Below are 15,515 nucleotides of genomic sequence, written 5' to 3'. Positions count from 1 at the left end.
TGAGTTAATAAAACTTTTGTTTAGTATGGTGTATGGTGCCCCCTTCACTTTACTGGGGCATTAGGACTCAATCACAGGTTTGCTGGCCTCCCTGCTGGCCTCACTAAGACCCCTTCCAACAGCAACCTAGTTTTCCCATGTGGTCTCCAATTCAAGTACTGACCAGGCTCATCCATGTTTAGCTTGAGTGAGAAACCAGTCTTGGGATGCAGGGTGATATGGCTGTGGCAATTGAAATATATGTTTATTTTGGAGAAAAAAAAAATCACGAGGAACACAATAAATAATGTTTGTTGTATGCAAGTACATTTAGAAATACCTGCTTTCTTTTTCTATTTGTGTTTTCCAAACTGTCCCAACTTTCTTTCAGACTTGGGGTAGTAAAACTATTCCTAGCACTTGTGGATTAAACACACCAAAAAATGTGTACTTCTTTAAACAATAATAGAAACTGTGAAAAAGAAATAATAAAAAAAAACTACATGAAAAAGCTAATTCAGCATTTCATTAAAAATTTCACTTTATTTTATGCTAAAGTGTGGAAAAATGAGCTGAAACAAATGATTACAGTATTTTAAATGTACCAATTATGTAGCAAAGCAAACCAATTACATAATATTTGTTTTCAGTCTTATATTAGACTTTAAATGGCAGATTTTTAGTGTGTTTACAGATTTCTGGACCCCTAACCGCTGGGAGAACATTCAAGAAATCATTCATAAATCAATCATATGTTTCCAACACAACATAAAAATGAAATGTAGGCTCTGGATGGAACTCTGTGATACCCTCAACCCTCTTCTCCCTCACGGGACCTCTTCAAAAACAGATACTGTAGAGCGGATGTGTTTGGGGTGGTTTGGAAAGGCCAGACTGTATTTGATTAAAGAAAAAGAGATGTCAGGGATGTGCTCTAGGGAGTGGATAACTTTGAATTTGTGGGAAGTTAGTAAGACTTGCGTTGTGGAATAAAATGCTTACTTCACAAGCTTGTATCTAATAATGCCATGAAGGTTAGTTTTGGTTGGACGAGTCACAAAAAATGAAAAATGTGACATCTTAAAAGGTACCGGGTTAGAGGTCTAATGTAAATGTTATTAATGGAATGGGACGACTGGAGGACATTCGTTGGATGAAAGCCCAGTCAAATCTGGTTTTTCATATTCACGAAAAGGAAACAGAACAGGACAGAATAGGAAGAATCATTCAAAAGCAAAGTTGTTTTATATTTATATTTCTTTCTCAAATAACTGGCTGTAGAAAAGCATATGATGAATATAAGACATGTATAAGAGTTTTGCTTGAGGCATGGAAAATGTACATCAGTCTGCAACTGAAAGAGAATAGACTATACATTTCCATGCCCCTAAACATGAGGCTGAAATAATCCAACTGTGATTGGTTACTTTACTTATCGGGCAGACTTCCTCTTGGACTGTCCTTGGCCAGTGACAGCTATGATGGAGTCCAGACATTTAGCTGCCAATCTAAAGGTTATATTTAGAGTTTCTACTAACTCAATAGTGTAAAAAAAGGTGCTTACATCCTTTACATCACTAGTGCATGGAGAGTAATGTCATTTAAAGGAAATGCAGATGTGTATTAAACTCTAAACAGAATAAAATGCTTTATTGACATTATCGCCATAACTAACATTATAATGCTCGAATAAATAATTTAGGTGTTATGCATGCAAATTACATGCCATATATACATTCTGGAAAGACATCTGAAAGTGTAGTTTGGAAAAAGGTTAATGTTATTCAAAACATATTGGCTGCGTCCGAAACCGCCTATTACTCAGTAGGTAGTGCATTTCAATTTAAACGTACTACTCGTACTACTCGTACGTAAAGTACGCTCTATACAGTATGAAAGTGAAACGTTTGAATGGAATTCAGACGTACTGCATCCGCCATTTTGTCATGGTCACGTGACATACCTGTTTCAGTTGCGTCATTTCACTTCGACTGAATTCTCTCGCAGGGCATTATGGGATAGCGCAGCGTGCATGGGATGCGCACTCCAGAATCTCGCCGGAAGTAGTAAGTCATCCGGGTACTTCTCGCATACTGATTTTCGAATTCTATGAATTCGGACATACTACTCGACTCACATACTGATTTTAGTGTACTATATAGTATGGAAGTATGTGGTTTCGGACGCAGTTATTGAATATTTTTTAAAGTATATACTATTTATTTTGACTTTCACATGTCTTATCAATTATTAATGGTATGGAAGTACTGAGTACAAGCCATGCAACTTTATTTCCAAATTCTACTCAATTAAAAAAATATTTTTTTATTTGACAAAACAGCATATAAATATATAAATTATATATAAATATATGTAATAGTATATTTTATATAATAGTGTTTTTTTACAGGGTGGTTCTGGGAGATGGATTTTGGAGGTTATGACAGATCTGGAACATTTTACAGGGTCTAAACTGCATCCCTTTAAAAAGCTGAAAGTATTCCCTAACCACTTTCAAATCTGTCTACATGGCATCACTTGATGAATTGCTGCTTCCACAATCAATAGAAAATGAAAACCAATATCTATTTTTAACAGACTGCTATATTGTACTTGACACGCAAATGTTTACAACCTTAAAAAACAAAAAATAAAGCTGCATGACTTCTGCCATCTGATTAATTATACTTTAATATTACTAAGGTTTTGTAGTATTAATAAAAAAAATTTTTTATGTTTTTAATAAATTTGTCTTTTTGATTAAATTGTAAGAATAATTTTTATTTTGTTATTAATTTTTCTAAATGAATTGGATTGAAAGTAGGTTTAGTTCATAATTCACATCTTTTTTTCTTTATTATAAAATATATAATCTAAAACAGTAGAAATGTTACTTCAATGTTACTCTCAATTTTCACTGTATTGACACACATCTGTTTTAAACTCCACAAAAACTGCAGATTGACAACAGATATTTCTTTTTTTAAGATTACATTTTTTTGGCCTTTTTGCCTTTTATTAGGTGTACTATTGCATCATATGTCAGCATGCTAGCCACTAGGCTATTGCGCCAACGACAACAGATATTTCCATCCTTTTTAGGGTTACACAATCGAAACTATTGTTTTAGCGTTGATATCGCAATGTGCTAATCCACAATAGTCACATCAAAGCATCAGCAGTGTCAAGTTGGGATTAATAAAACTTGACCTAATCTAATAGACTTTAATTTTAAGTATTTTTAAGCCCTGTGTCTAAGATTTCAAGCAAATTTAAAGCAAATGGACACAAGTTTGCGACTTCAGCACAGATTAATTGTTTAATTATTTATACAACGAAGACTATGGTGTTACTTTACAATCAATGAATGCATTTCTGAATCTCAATGCTGTTAGACTAAACTATGAAAAGCTATTTTTCACTTTTATCTTTGTTCTAAAGTTTTCATCTGTGCTTTTTGTATATTTTATGCAGATGCATTCCCCTAAAATTATAATACTTTCCAAAAAAGTCATTTTGTGAAATGATATTAAAGAGCCCTTATTATGCATTATAAAAGGTCATATTATGGTTTTATTAGGGTTCTCCAACAACAGGCTGATATGCATGCAAGGTGAAAAAATCCTTTCATTATCTATATAATAAGCATTTTTTTAATTCTTTAATTTAAATTTATAAATTTCTAATTTAAATTATCGCAACGACTCCCACATGATTTGTTTAGCGATTCATTCCTTTGCGTGAGTCCAATCTGCACTGCTTGGTCTGATGACCCAGTCTGTTCAGCAGGAGACAGAGAGAAATGCCCACCATGGCTAGGAAGTAGCAGAAAGTATGCCCAATGCCGGAATGTTGAAAGCCACACAGAGCGATTACAAGTTACAACACACAATTAAACAGATATTTTGCAAACTACAGAAAACAAGGCAACCGTTTTAATTACACTTTCATGTTATGATCCGAAGGAAGACGACACAGGTCTATACGAATTGTAACAGAAACCGACAAAGTCCCTGTCAAAGTCTGACAAAGTCCCATGCATAATAGTCTCTGCTGCTTCTTCCTTTAATAGCAAACAACTGACGATTTTTCAGTTTTATCTAAACATTCGATTAACAGTTCCATTGGAGAAGTATGATTTTTCTTTCATTTGATTTGTCAGGCTTTACATGATTAAATATAATTGAATTTACCATCTGGCTTTGCGTAGGCGGTAATAACACCAGGAAAATGCTTGGTTTACGAATCAGCAATCTAATAAGTGTCATTTACACAGAAAGTAGGCATGTTTGTGTTGAAATAAAAATGATACAGCTGCAGTTTCTCAGTGAATATGAGGCTAAATATGAGCTTAAATAGAGCTTAAATAGTGATTTTCAACCTAGCAGCACTGGGTCAAGCGTCACAGATCTGAGCTAAACTGAGAAACGGCTCTGAACATCCCCCACACTTTAAACTGCCCGAGGCTCAGCGAGAAGAGATGGAAAAAACAGATTATAGTAGGAGATGCTACCTTTCTGTACAGATATGCATAAAACATGAAATAAAAGATTGTGTGAAATGAGAAGTGAAGGTCTGAAATCCCTGGTGAAGATCATATAAAGACTATATAAAATAGGCATGTGGGAGTAGTGGAGGGACAAAACTATTTCCAGGAAATCGCTGAAAGAAATGCACTCAGTTTAATTTCATTGTAGTTTCTTTCAGATTTTCTATAAAAAATTAAAAGAATCTGTAAATGTCGCCACTCATTGCAAGAGGAATCATCTAATCTGAAAAACATTCATTTGAGTGTCCTTTTGCACTTTAGTACCTGTTATGAGCCGATATCATAAACAATCTCAAAAAAAGTGAATGATTTCACGTGAACTGCCATTTTATCCCTGTGTGACTGGTTTGAGCAAAACAGGAACTGCAATATCATGATGTTCTGAAATAGATTGCATTTAGATAACTGATTGTTGTGAGACAGGTGGAAAAGTTGAAGTAGAAGTAGCACGTAATGCCAGCCAACATTACTGTTTTATCATTGTTATTTTCTTTACAATAATATGCATCAATTAATTACTCACAGTAAATCAAGGTTTTAATATAATGATCATATCCCATTGCTAGGCCTATCATGAAAACTCAGATTTTTTTTTTCACAGAAAAAGATCAACTAAATTATTTGTCATTTAAATCACAATGGGGTATATGCCGAAGCATGCTAATAGGACTTTTAATTTGCCAGTAACCTGGGTTAAGCGCTTCCGGCGAATTGAATGCCAATGCAAAATCCGGTGTGTTTAAGGTCTGTTTTATTTACAAATCAGCGATCTCCACTAGCTGTGTGATATCCGATTTAAAGTGGGTCTCAGATTGTACAAGAAACAGTGCATTAAATTACATTTCCCCCACCATATCTTTATAATATGAGTATTTATTTTACCCCTGTATATTCAATGGAGCTTCTGCGTTAGCCTGCCGATTCTGACGGGCACGTGCGAGTAAACAGCTTTTTGTCTCGTTTTACGCTTGAGCAACTAAATAAATACTAAAGTTTATTTAACTGAATGTATTTTAATGACATTACAACATCAATGCTGTACAAGGAACCATATAAAATGGAAAAAAGTTCACAATAACAGGTCACCGGAAGTGTATCAGCATGGGAACAGCACTAGCTCGGCATATACCCTATTTATCTCTGAGTAAACTGTGATGAATAATACTCTTGTCACAATCACCAGCAATCTAGGCCTAGCAGATTGCTGGAAAACATGCACCCGGACTGCAATTTTGCTTCCAAACTGCACTACATTTCCCATCAGGCACCTCACACACACACCAGTTCTGGATCATCCCCGATTACTTGCAGAAAACTGTAGATCATGAAGACTAATTACATGGACTATATATACTAGACATGGGATGATATATCGTGGTTTGGAAAAGTCAAGGTTTTAAAAACCACCAAAGTTTTCTATTATACTGCTCCAAAGGTGTATTTTTTTAAACATGTTTTTCACAACTATTTTTTTGTTTAAGGCATCTCAAGGTATCTCTGGCGCAGCTTCCAATTATCGCCAATGTAGTGCAAAGTGAAGCTCAAGAATGGGTCCATCGTCCTATTAGATCAAATGTGGCTGCAAAGTGTGGCTTTAAAGGCTGATTTATACGTCTGTGTTGAGTAGCGAAAACCGCGTGAGCCCACCCATAAGAGGTGTATCAAAATCTGACTCCCAGGACCAATCTGACTTCCCTCTGTGCACGCATATCACACAGTGCCTGCAGTTAAACACACCTAAAAGATGAACAAACTGCCATGTTTAACTATTATAATCACCTTTTGAAGTACTATGAATTCTGAATGGCGGAATTACTTTAACAATAATGTTAACGTTACATGTGCTGGTGAAGATTAAAGATACAGATGAGAGGTTTACACTGACTGTGGGCTACATGTTATGTGTTGTTTTTGAACCCAAATAAGGACTAAATGTATGCTGTGTGTAGTTTTTTTGCACTTGGTAACATATCAAAGTCTGTAAGGGTCTGTGTGTGTTCATATATGTTGCATCTATTTATTTATTTTATATAATTGCAGAAATTGCAGTAGGCTACTTTGATTCATTGATCTGCATTTATAATCAAATCATGTTCATAGAAAGGTTAGTAATGAACATTTATACACAAGTATTTATGTGTATAAAGCATCTGTTTTGTGAGAAGTGCTTCTTATATGATATGTGAACAACCGGTACAGCTTTACTGTAGACATTTCCTTGAGCGAAAATGATGTTGACTGAAACTTTCTGTCGTACACCATGCGCACGCCAAGTATCATTGGTACCCTTTTAGCAGTGGAAACGCAAGCCTGATAAAGGTGACCCATACTGACAGTGCCACTCAGTGGAAACAGGTCATTAGGGCCTCGACACTTGTGAACAATCGTTCCAAAGACTTGCTGCTCTTCCACCCACATTCGACATCGCTTCCAATCACAGAGCTTGCATTATGCATTGGCGCAAACAGAGCGGGGTCCCATGACACCACGCACATTAGGGAGTCAAAAAATGATTGATTATAGGTTCTGAATCTCGATTTCAATTACTTTTCGATTAATCTGCCAGCTCTAACAGTAGAACCCCTGAAAAAGTAAAATTATGATATTTTTTTTATGTCATGTTGTTTTTTTTTAATTGTCTTTTTCTGGGCAAGCATTAGTCTGAGCCTCTTTGCTTTTCATAAACCACAAAAATCAATGGTATGACAGTACAGGCAAGCACAGTCTTGCTGAAATGTGACTTTTACAGACCTTATATTTGGAGTCTTTGCACAACAGAGGATTTGAAAGTCTTGTGCAATTTGACAGTAATGTCTCAACACTAAAGCATAGACACATACGTCACTGCTTCTACCAAAACAATAACCTTTTTAAAAATAACAACATCTTCTCAAACTAGGTGCATTCTGTCCACATAGCTGGCCTTCAGTGAAACATCCCACCTTATTAAAGTCACAACAAGGATCAGCACAGGCTGGTAAAGCAGCCAGTGTGACAAACAGTGGTTATTATTTCCCAGCGAGCCAAAGGCCAGAAGAGTCATTAGTGTCAGTGGAGCATTTTCACAACAGCCTGAACTGATCTGCTGCTGCCAGTGTGAGTCAACAAAACAGAGGAAAAGACTTTCACCATTATAGCTGCCCATGTCCTGTTTATGCAGTCTGTGGGTTAGAGTGTGTTAAAGTGTCAGATTTTGCAAGATTTTTACATTAAAAATGTCACAATTTTTGGACATAAGTGTTGCTGTTTTTTTTTTTTTTTTAACTGCCAACAGTAAAAGTTTTGCAATCTCCTAGCATCATATTCGGTGGCCCAAAGAACCATTTTTAGTGAGTAACCCAAAGAACCACTGACAGCAATAAAGAAAACCCTTTATTTTACAACCAGTTAGATTATATTTAATACATAATTTCTGTTCATTTTTATTTATTTATTTTTTTTATTACAAGAGAATGATTTACCTTATACACAGGAATAAGCTAATCACACTACTGTTTAAATTGACTTTAAGACTTAATGTTATAACAAATAATTAAATATGTAATGTACATAATAAATACATATGTATTCAGCAAGTACGGGAACAAAATATTTAAAAGTGGCAAGTACAATCTTTGCATACAAAAAAAAAAGTTAATCAAATTCAATTTATTAGAACATCTTTTGTTTAAACTTTAAGATTAATTTTAAACAGCATTGATGATACATGTTTTGATCAAAACATTTTGAAAATAATAAGAAACATGTAATTCTAAAATTGAACCAAACAAGAGTTTTAGGTTATGGGTGTAAAAAACTCCTGCTCTATGAATAACATGAATGATTTACATTTTATAAATATATTTGAACAATATCACACGAGTAGCAGTGCGATGTGGCAGTATATCAGCACTGATAGGAGTCGTGCGTTGGCCTGAGGCTACAGGCCAAGCACCTTAGTGTCCCACCAGTGACGATATACAGCCATATGGCACCGCTACTCATGTGATATAGCGTTTATACAACAGTTCGACAGCATAATCGTGTGTATAAAAAAGAAAATCAATCACGAAAAACTTCTCTCTGTTGAACAGAAATTGGGAAAAAAAATAAACAGGGGGCTAATAATTCTGACTTCAACTGTGTTTATGTATGTACATACAACTCTTCACTAGGAAACACACTCACATTCACACACATACACTATGGACAATTTAGCTTACCCAATTTACCTAAAGCACATGTGTTTTGACTGTGGAGGAAAGCAGAGAACCCGGAGAAAACCACGCGAACAATTTAATGACTAGCAGACCCAGCAGGACAAAAATCTTAGCTGCTTTGTACAATAATTTGGACAAAGGCCAGCGGGCCAAATGTGCCCGCTGGCCTTTGTCCATCATGGCCTCCTAACCATCCCCATATTCCAATTGGCTTCATCGCTGTCTCCTCTCCACCAATCAGCTGGTGTGTGGTGTGCGGTCTGGCGCAAAATGGCTGCCGTCGCGTCATCCAGGTGGATGTTGCACACTGGTGGTGGATGAGGAGATTCCCCCCATTGTGTGTAAAGCGCTTTGAGTGCCCAGAAAAGCGCTATATAAATGTAAGGAATTATTATTATTATTATTAATAATTATTGTGAAAAATGCTATACAAATAAACTTGAATTGAACAATTAAAAGTCACATGACTATATTTTTCTTAAATAAAACCTATGAAACCTGTGTCCTCTTTAATCAACTAATTCTGTCCTGTACATTTAGTTTTTTTTTTTTTTAGTCTTACTGTGCTGGAGTCACCAAACTAAACTTCAAAACAGCATAGTATTTTCATAAACACGCACATATGCTCCACAGATTATTACTACAAAAAAATATTAATTCCAGCCAGTGTAAGCAAACAAAAGTGTGTTTGAACTTTTTAGCAACACTGAAACTAGCTTACAGTGACAGACAAACATCTATGTCAATGTTATTTGACACAACCCACGCTACTGCGGGTCACGACTCAATAAGTAAAGGACAGTGAGAACACTACAGTAGCTGGACAGCAGCCTTAAGGCATGCTGTTATTAAGAACAGCTGATCTTAATACAGAGTGACAATCACCATGACATATTAATGAAGTCTCGTTCCCCAAAGAGCGGCTGACAGACAGGAAATTGGCTACTGGACCAACCGGAAACATCATCTACCCACTAGAGAACGTCTGCCAGTGCCACTAGGATTACTGCATGTGGTCAAACACATGACCTCAAGGCCAAAAAGGAGTCTGTCAACTTCATTTTCAACATCTTTGACCTGATTTTCTGTGAATTACAGAAAACACTTTTACTTGCAAATATAAGCAAGGTGCTCTAAAAACACCAACCGGCCACTTTATTAGGTACATCTTCTTACCGGGTTGGACCCGCTTTTGCCTACAGAACTGCTTTAAAGGTCCAGTAAGTGATCTTCTATAATGCTAACAGCTTAGCATAAATCTCTGAATCACAGTCCCTCCCCTGCCGTCTAGAGCCACACCTCCACAAACACAAGCACAGCTAACACAGCCAAACTTGAGTTGCATGGTAAACAATATAGGGAGAGACTAGGTCACAGGTGTCAAACTCAGTTCCAAAAGGGCCGCAGCTCTGCACAGTTTAGTTCCAACCCTAATTAAAAACACCTGACCAAACTAATTGAGTCCTTCAGGCTTGTTTGAAACCTACAGGTAAGTGTGTTGGAGCAGGGTTGGAACTAAACTGTGCAGGGCTTCGGCCCTTTTGGAACTGAGTTTGACACCCCTGGACTAGTTGGAATAGCTGTACTTTTGTTTTGTTGTTTAACTAATTAAAATCTACATTATCGATGCTGTAAAAGGCCCCTTATGAAACTGAAAATAGTCTTCCTTGGAAGATTTTAGTGACTGAACAACACTGAGTAGATATAACCCATTTGTAACAACAACATCTAACGTTACATCAGCTTTGGGTTTAGTTGCTGACATGTGATTAGCTTATTAGAAATTGGCGTTTACGAGCAGTTAGACAAGTGTACCTAATAAAGTGGCCTGTAAGTGTACATTTGTAGAATGTTCAATTCCATCTACCGAGTTCTGTACGCACAAATTTCTTTGGGCCTTCACTATTAGAATGAACATTGTGAGATTTCATTCATTCATTCATCTGATTTAGGTCGCCACATAGGAATGAGCCGCCAACTATTTCAGCATATGTTTTACGCAGCGGATGCCCTTTTAGCCACAGCCCAATACTGGGTAATGTGAGTTTTCATCAAATATTAAACCATATAAATTGAAGAACAAAAATCACATTCACCTTTGCATTCAGTATGAATGAGCTCCAGACCTAAATATGCTATTGAACGAAAAATCCAATTTAGAGTCTGAAACGTGATAGCAAAGATTCAGCACCTCGGGATACAAAGCTGACGCACTGACCTGATCTCTACATGGCATAGAATTTACACATTCATTCAACCTCAACATTATTTTACATGCTTCATTTCCTTTAGGGTGCAAACTGCTCTTCTTAAAATTACTCAGATCTTTCTGATATCAACATGTAATAAGGATAGACACAGAGATATTCAAAACAGCTATGCCACATTCTTACACTAATGCTAAAAATAAGGTTAGAGCACATATTAAGGAACCTAATGCACACCATTCTTGCATTGACTCTCTGTATTTGCCTTAATAGTCAGTTTTGTCATGCCTGGCTGCAGTCTCATCACAACAAAGCAGAGGATGTTCAAACATGCCAATAAAACATAATGCTGTAGTTTCCTTCTGAGTATAGGTTTTTTGTTTTGTTTTGTGAAAACAATTGCTGTACAAGTTGCTGTGTTTTCCTCAAAGCTTTGTGTCACAGTGCTGCAGCCTATACAGAATTATTTTCAGATATTTTTCACACATTTTAAAACAAGTTAAAGGAAAAACAGACATTATTTGGTCAAAATAGGTGAAAAAAATGTATTTAATTTGGTTCAAAAAACTTTTTTAAATGTTGATGTTTCTATATTGTGAACAATACTTTAGCCATTTACTTCAAGTATAGCTAAGGCATTTCAAATATTAAAGGAGACCTATTTTGCAAATAAAGTCTGCAAAAACACTTTGATTGACATTCGTCTCGCCTGTACGCATCATCAGAGGGGCATATGGCATTGGCATATGGTGTTACTCTTGTTTTCAATATGCCACTATGCTGACATATAAGCATTTACAGGCCCGTAGCTAGGGGTGGTTCGAAAGACCCAGCCCTCAATGACAAAGGTCCAGAATTTGTCCCATACATGAGCTCATTCGTCTTATTTTGACTGCTATGCCATCATAAATAGTGAAATTAATCCATTGAAAAAGGCTTTAAGACCAAGAAAAATTCTATATGAAAATTAATTTGAAAACTAATTTGGCTATTTTTTAATCCATGAGTTTTCAATCAAATCAAATGTACTTTCTTTACAAGAGAGGCCAGAAAAATTCTTAAAAGCTCTTTTATTATTATCATGTTTTAATATTTTTATAATTCAAACAGCCAAATTCTGACTGAGGACAGTTAAATGTTATGGCCAGTTTGTAGGCTAAGGCTAAAATAGGCTACAGTTTTTAATTTACACTTCAACAGATTCCTATTTTTTTCTAAAGATTCATGATCTAATAAATTTGTATTTCAAAAATAAGTATTTATTCATTTTTCTTTATTCTAAATCTTTAGGAAATATTTTGGTTCTAATTCAGCTAAAAATAGTGCTTAAAATGTCAGTAAAATACAGTATGAAATCTCTTACATTGTAAATGAGGTGAATAACTGCAAAAAGGTCCACATTTTGAGAAAAAGTATCACCCCTTATACCAGGCTGGCTATGGGCCTGATTAATATATTCGCCCTCTTTTGAAAAGAGTACAATCTCATTTGAATTTAAAGTCACAGTCACCAAAACAGCATAATGAGATTCAAAGCCTAAAAGGGGCAGTTTCAAAGAGTTATAAAACATTATTTGTGGGGTATTTTGAGATGAAACTTCACATAAACCCACCAGGGACAAAGACTTATTTTACATCTTGTAAACAGGGGCATAATTGGTCCCCTTTCACTTAAATGTACATTGTATTGATTATTTCATTGCCCCAGATAACAGGCAAGACTGAATACACCGATATAGTGAACTCATAAAGGATTAATGAGCAGCCGTTGAGGAGTAAGAGGAAGTTTGTAACACATGCCAGTGCAGAATGATAACGCATATCAATCAAAAATGATTAAAAAAAACTTGCATGAATTCTAACTTTAAGGTTTACACCGCAGTCACCCTGCAAAACCTCAGATCTGTATCGATTTAATACCACATACAAAAGTAGCACAAACCAAAATCAAATGCCTTTCGCATGCATATGCAATCAGAACAGAAGCATATGCACAGAAGCAGCGGCTGCAGATCATGTGTAGGGAGAGTAGAAGCAGTGCGCAGACATTTGGCTCACACAGATAAATCTATCTCTATTTTATGTAGTTGCCCATTTATTTATACATACAAAAACACTTTTTACTTTTACTTTTCATTTGCACCAAGGGCCGCACCAAATTACGTAGATCATAAAAAACTATGGTTCTTAAGCTATACGAGAAGGGTGTCATTCATGTCTTTTCAGATGCACTCTGAAGACAATCATCTTTCAGATCATGTGATTTTGTTAATGATCGTCAGCATGATGTATAGTTATAGTAATATTTATACACACTAAAACATATTGTGATATTTTGCAATATTGCCCAGCCCTATGTTACAGTTTGTAAAGATCTGTGAGTATGTGATTGAAGGTATTTCAATTAGCAAAGAACTCATGAAGATCTCATTAAATGTGTAGAAGATTCTAAAAAGCACCAGTAATTCATGTGACAAATAAAGATGTGCTCGTTTCTGAAGCCTGAATTGAACTATAATGAGCAACAGTGCTAATGTGAAAAAAACGTGGTGTGCATTATGTCCACAGACCACTAGTCTCAAAATATTATTGTATTCAGATAAAGACATGCTGTTGTCATGCAGTCAATGTGGACCTCTATTTGGTTGTCAGGTCAAGCGAAAGAAAGGAAAAAGAAAAGCTGCATGTGGTGATGTAGCCCTACACTTCCCATACAAGAAAAAAAAACACTAAGAAATGTGCTATATAAATAAACTTGCTTTGCTTTAAAGTCATGTTACACTATTGAAAAAGAATACAAAAGATTCCTGGAAAAATAGCTTTAAAAACACATTTACAAGAAATACACTAGATGTTTGTCTTCGTTAAATAAAACAGCTAAGCCTAGAAGTACAGATGACAAATAGATATGATAACTACAAGCACAGACATCAAACACAAAGCTGAGTCAGAGCAGCTCATAAAAAGGTCTGTTAACTTTTATTACTATACGCCTCTTTTGATTTCTAGTAATGTTTCTTCTTTATTTGCTTTTCTTTCGGTCCGTCTTGCAGTAGGCGTTTTACAGAAACTTACGGACATATGCTGATGTTTACGGTCATTCACATCATGAATAATGAAAAAACCAAGACAATTGGCTGACCACTCTGGACACTTTGGGACTGAGGGTCCATGACGCTTCACTGTAGGTGGTGAAAGCACATTTGACTTTGTGGACCATGTCCTTTTTTGACGCATCACATGTGAACTCTTTAAGGGTCATGAAAACACCATTTTGGCAGCAGTTAGTTCTCATGGCGTTAACAAAAGAGAAAGTGGACAGAAAAAAAAAAGACATTTAAGGGAGAATTTTAACTTCTGAGTGCTAAAAAAATAATTATATAAATATTCTAAAGGTGCTGTTGACTTGAAACTTTTTACTGGATGTTGGTAACAACCAAAGAAATCCATATATGCAAACAAAAACAAAACCAATTAACTGGCAAATTAAGTTTTGAGTAATAAAATAGAATAAAAAAAAACAAACAGTTTTGAACATATGAAGAAAGGAAGGTGTAGAAAGGCATGGAAACGGAAAGCCCAGCCAGCAGCTGAAATCTCTCAGTAGTTCTGTAGCAACCCTCTGCCCTTCATCATTGTAAAGTAATATTAGCTATTTCAGTTCAACATCTACATTATCAGGATGATGAAGATGAAACCAGAGTGGACATTTTAGCAAGACAATGATCCAAAACACAGCCAAGGAAACTCTTAAATGCTTTCAGAGACAGAAAATCCAGCTGTAGAATGGCCCAGCCAATCACATGACCTGAATACAAAATAAAGCTCAGATTTGACAGACGAGCCAGAACCATCAAGATTTTGAGCTGCCATCACCCCATACCTAATTTTTCAGATTTGTTTAGTTTTGTTTCATTTTTATGTTTGTATTGTTTGGGTTTTCACCAAAATCTGGTTCAATCTCATGTCAATAGCTCCTTTAGAAATATTATTCCCAGGAAAAATGACGCGTTCAATACATATTTCCCACACAGTATATTGTTGATAATATAAAATTGAGCAATTAAACTCAGCATGCTGCTCCAACTGCAACGTTCACAGAAAAAAACAAAGGTTTTCTTGGCATAAAACCTTTCAGTACTTCAGCCAAACCCATTTTACATTTTGCTCCTCCAGGAACAAAATTGGTCACTGTGAAGCTGACATCTTTACCTGTCATAGCTTATCCACATTGTGTGGACAAATTAGACGCTCACACAGCCAAACCACTGTTCTGTAACAACGCAATCATCGATAAATGACAGGCATTTTTAGAAAAGTACACTAGACCAGCATTAGAGTACTTCATCTAGAAGATTCGACTCAGAGCGCTGTCAGATGCTCTTTTTTAAAAACAAACAGACCTACAAAAACATTCTTAATAATCATGATAACATGCCAGTTCATTTGGACTCAGTTTTGGATTCTCTGTTTGGGTTCTCACTTTCTAGACAAATACAGACAATTAGTAGTAAAGTATTCACTCCTTTGCTTTTTAAACTATACAAATCATACTTATAATCTAATTATTGTAAAGTTAATA

The 15,515-nt window shown here is 35.7% G+C and overlaps 1 protein-coding gene and 1 long non-coding RNA gene across 11 annotated transcripts in view; both read right to left on the bottom strand.

The window, feature by feature from the left end:
• The window catches only part of zswim7 (zinc finger, SWIM-type containing 7), a 191,084-nt gene that overhangs the window by 167,014 nt on the left and 8,555 nt on the right, over window positions 1-15,515 (bottom strand).
• On the bottom strand, window positions 2,981-7,061 carry LOC147844475 (uncharacterized). Its single transcript, XR_015492187.1, has 3 exons — window positions 6,245-7,061; window positions 5,658-5,859; window positions 2,981-4,848 (listed from the first exon to the last, which is right to left on the bottom strand). It is a non-coding gene; the product is annotated as an uncharacterized LOC147844475 (long non-coding RNA).

The sequence above is a fragment of the Danio rerio genome, chromosome 5 (genome assembly GCF_052040795.2).
Source record: "Danio rerio strain M-AB ecotype USA chromosome 5, GRCz13ab, whole genome shotgun sequence".
Classification (NCBI taxonomy): domain Eukaryota; kingdom Metazoa; phylum Chordata; class Actinopteri; order Cypriniformes; family Danionidae; genus Danio; species Danio rerio.
Note: the sequence above shows the minus strand (reverse complement) of the source record. Positions and strands in the feature narration are given on the sequence as shown.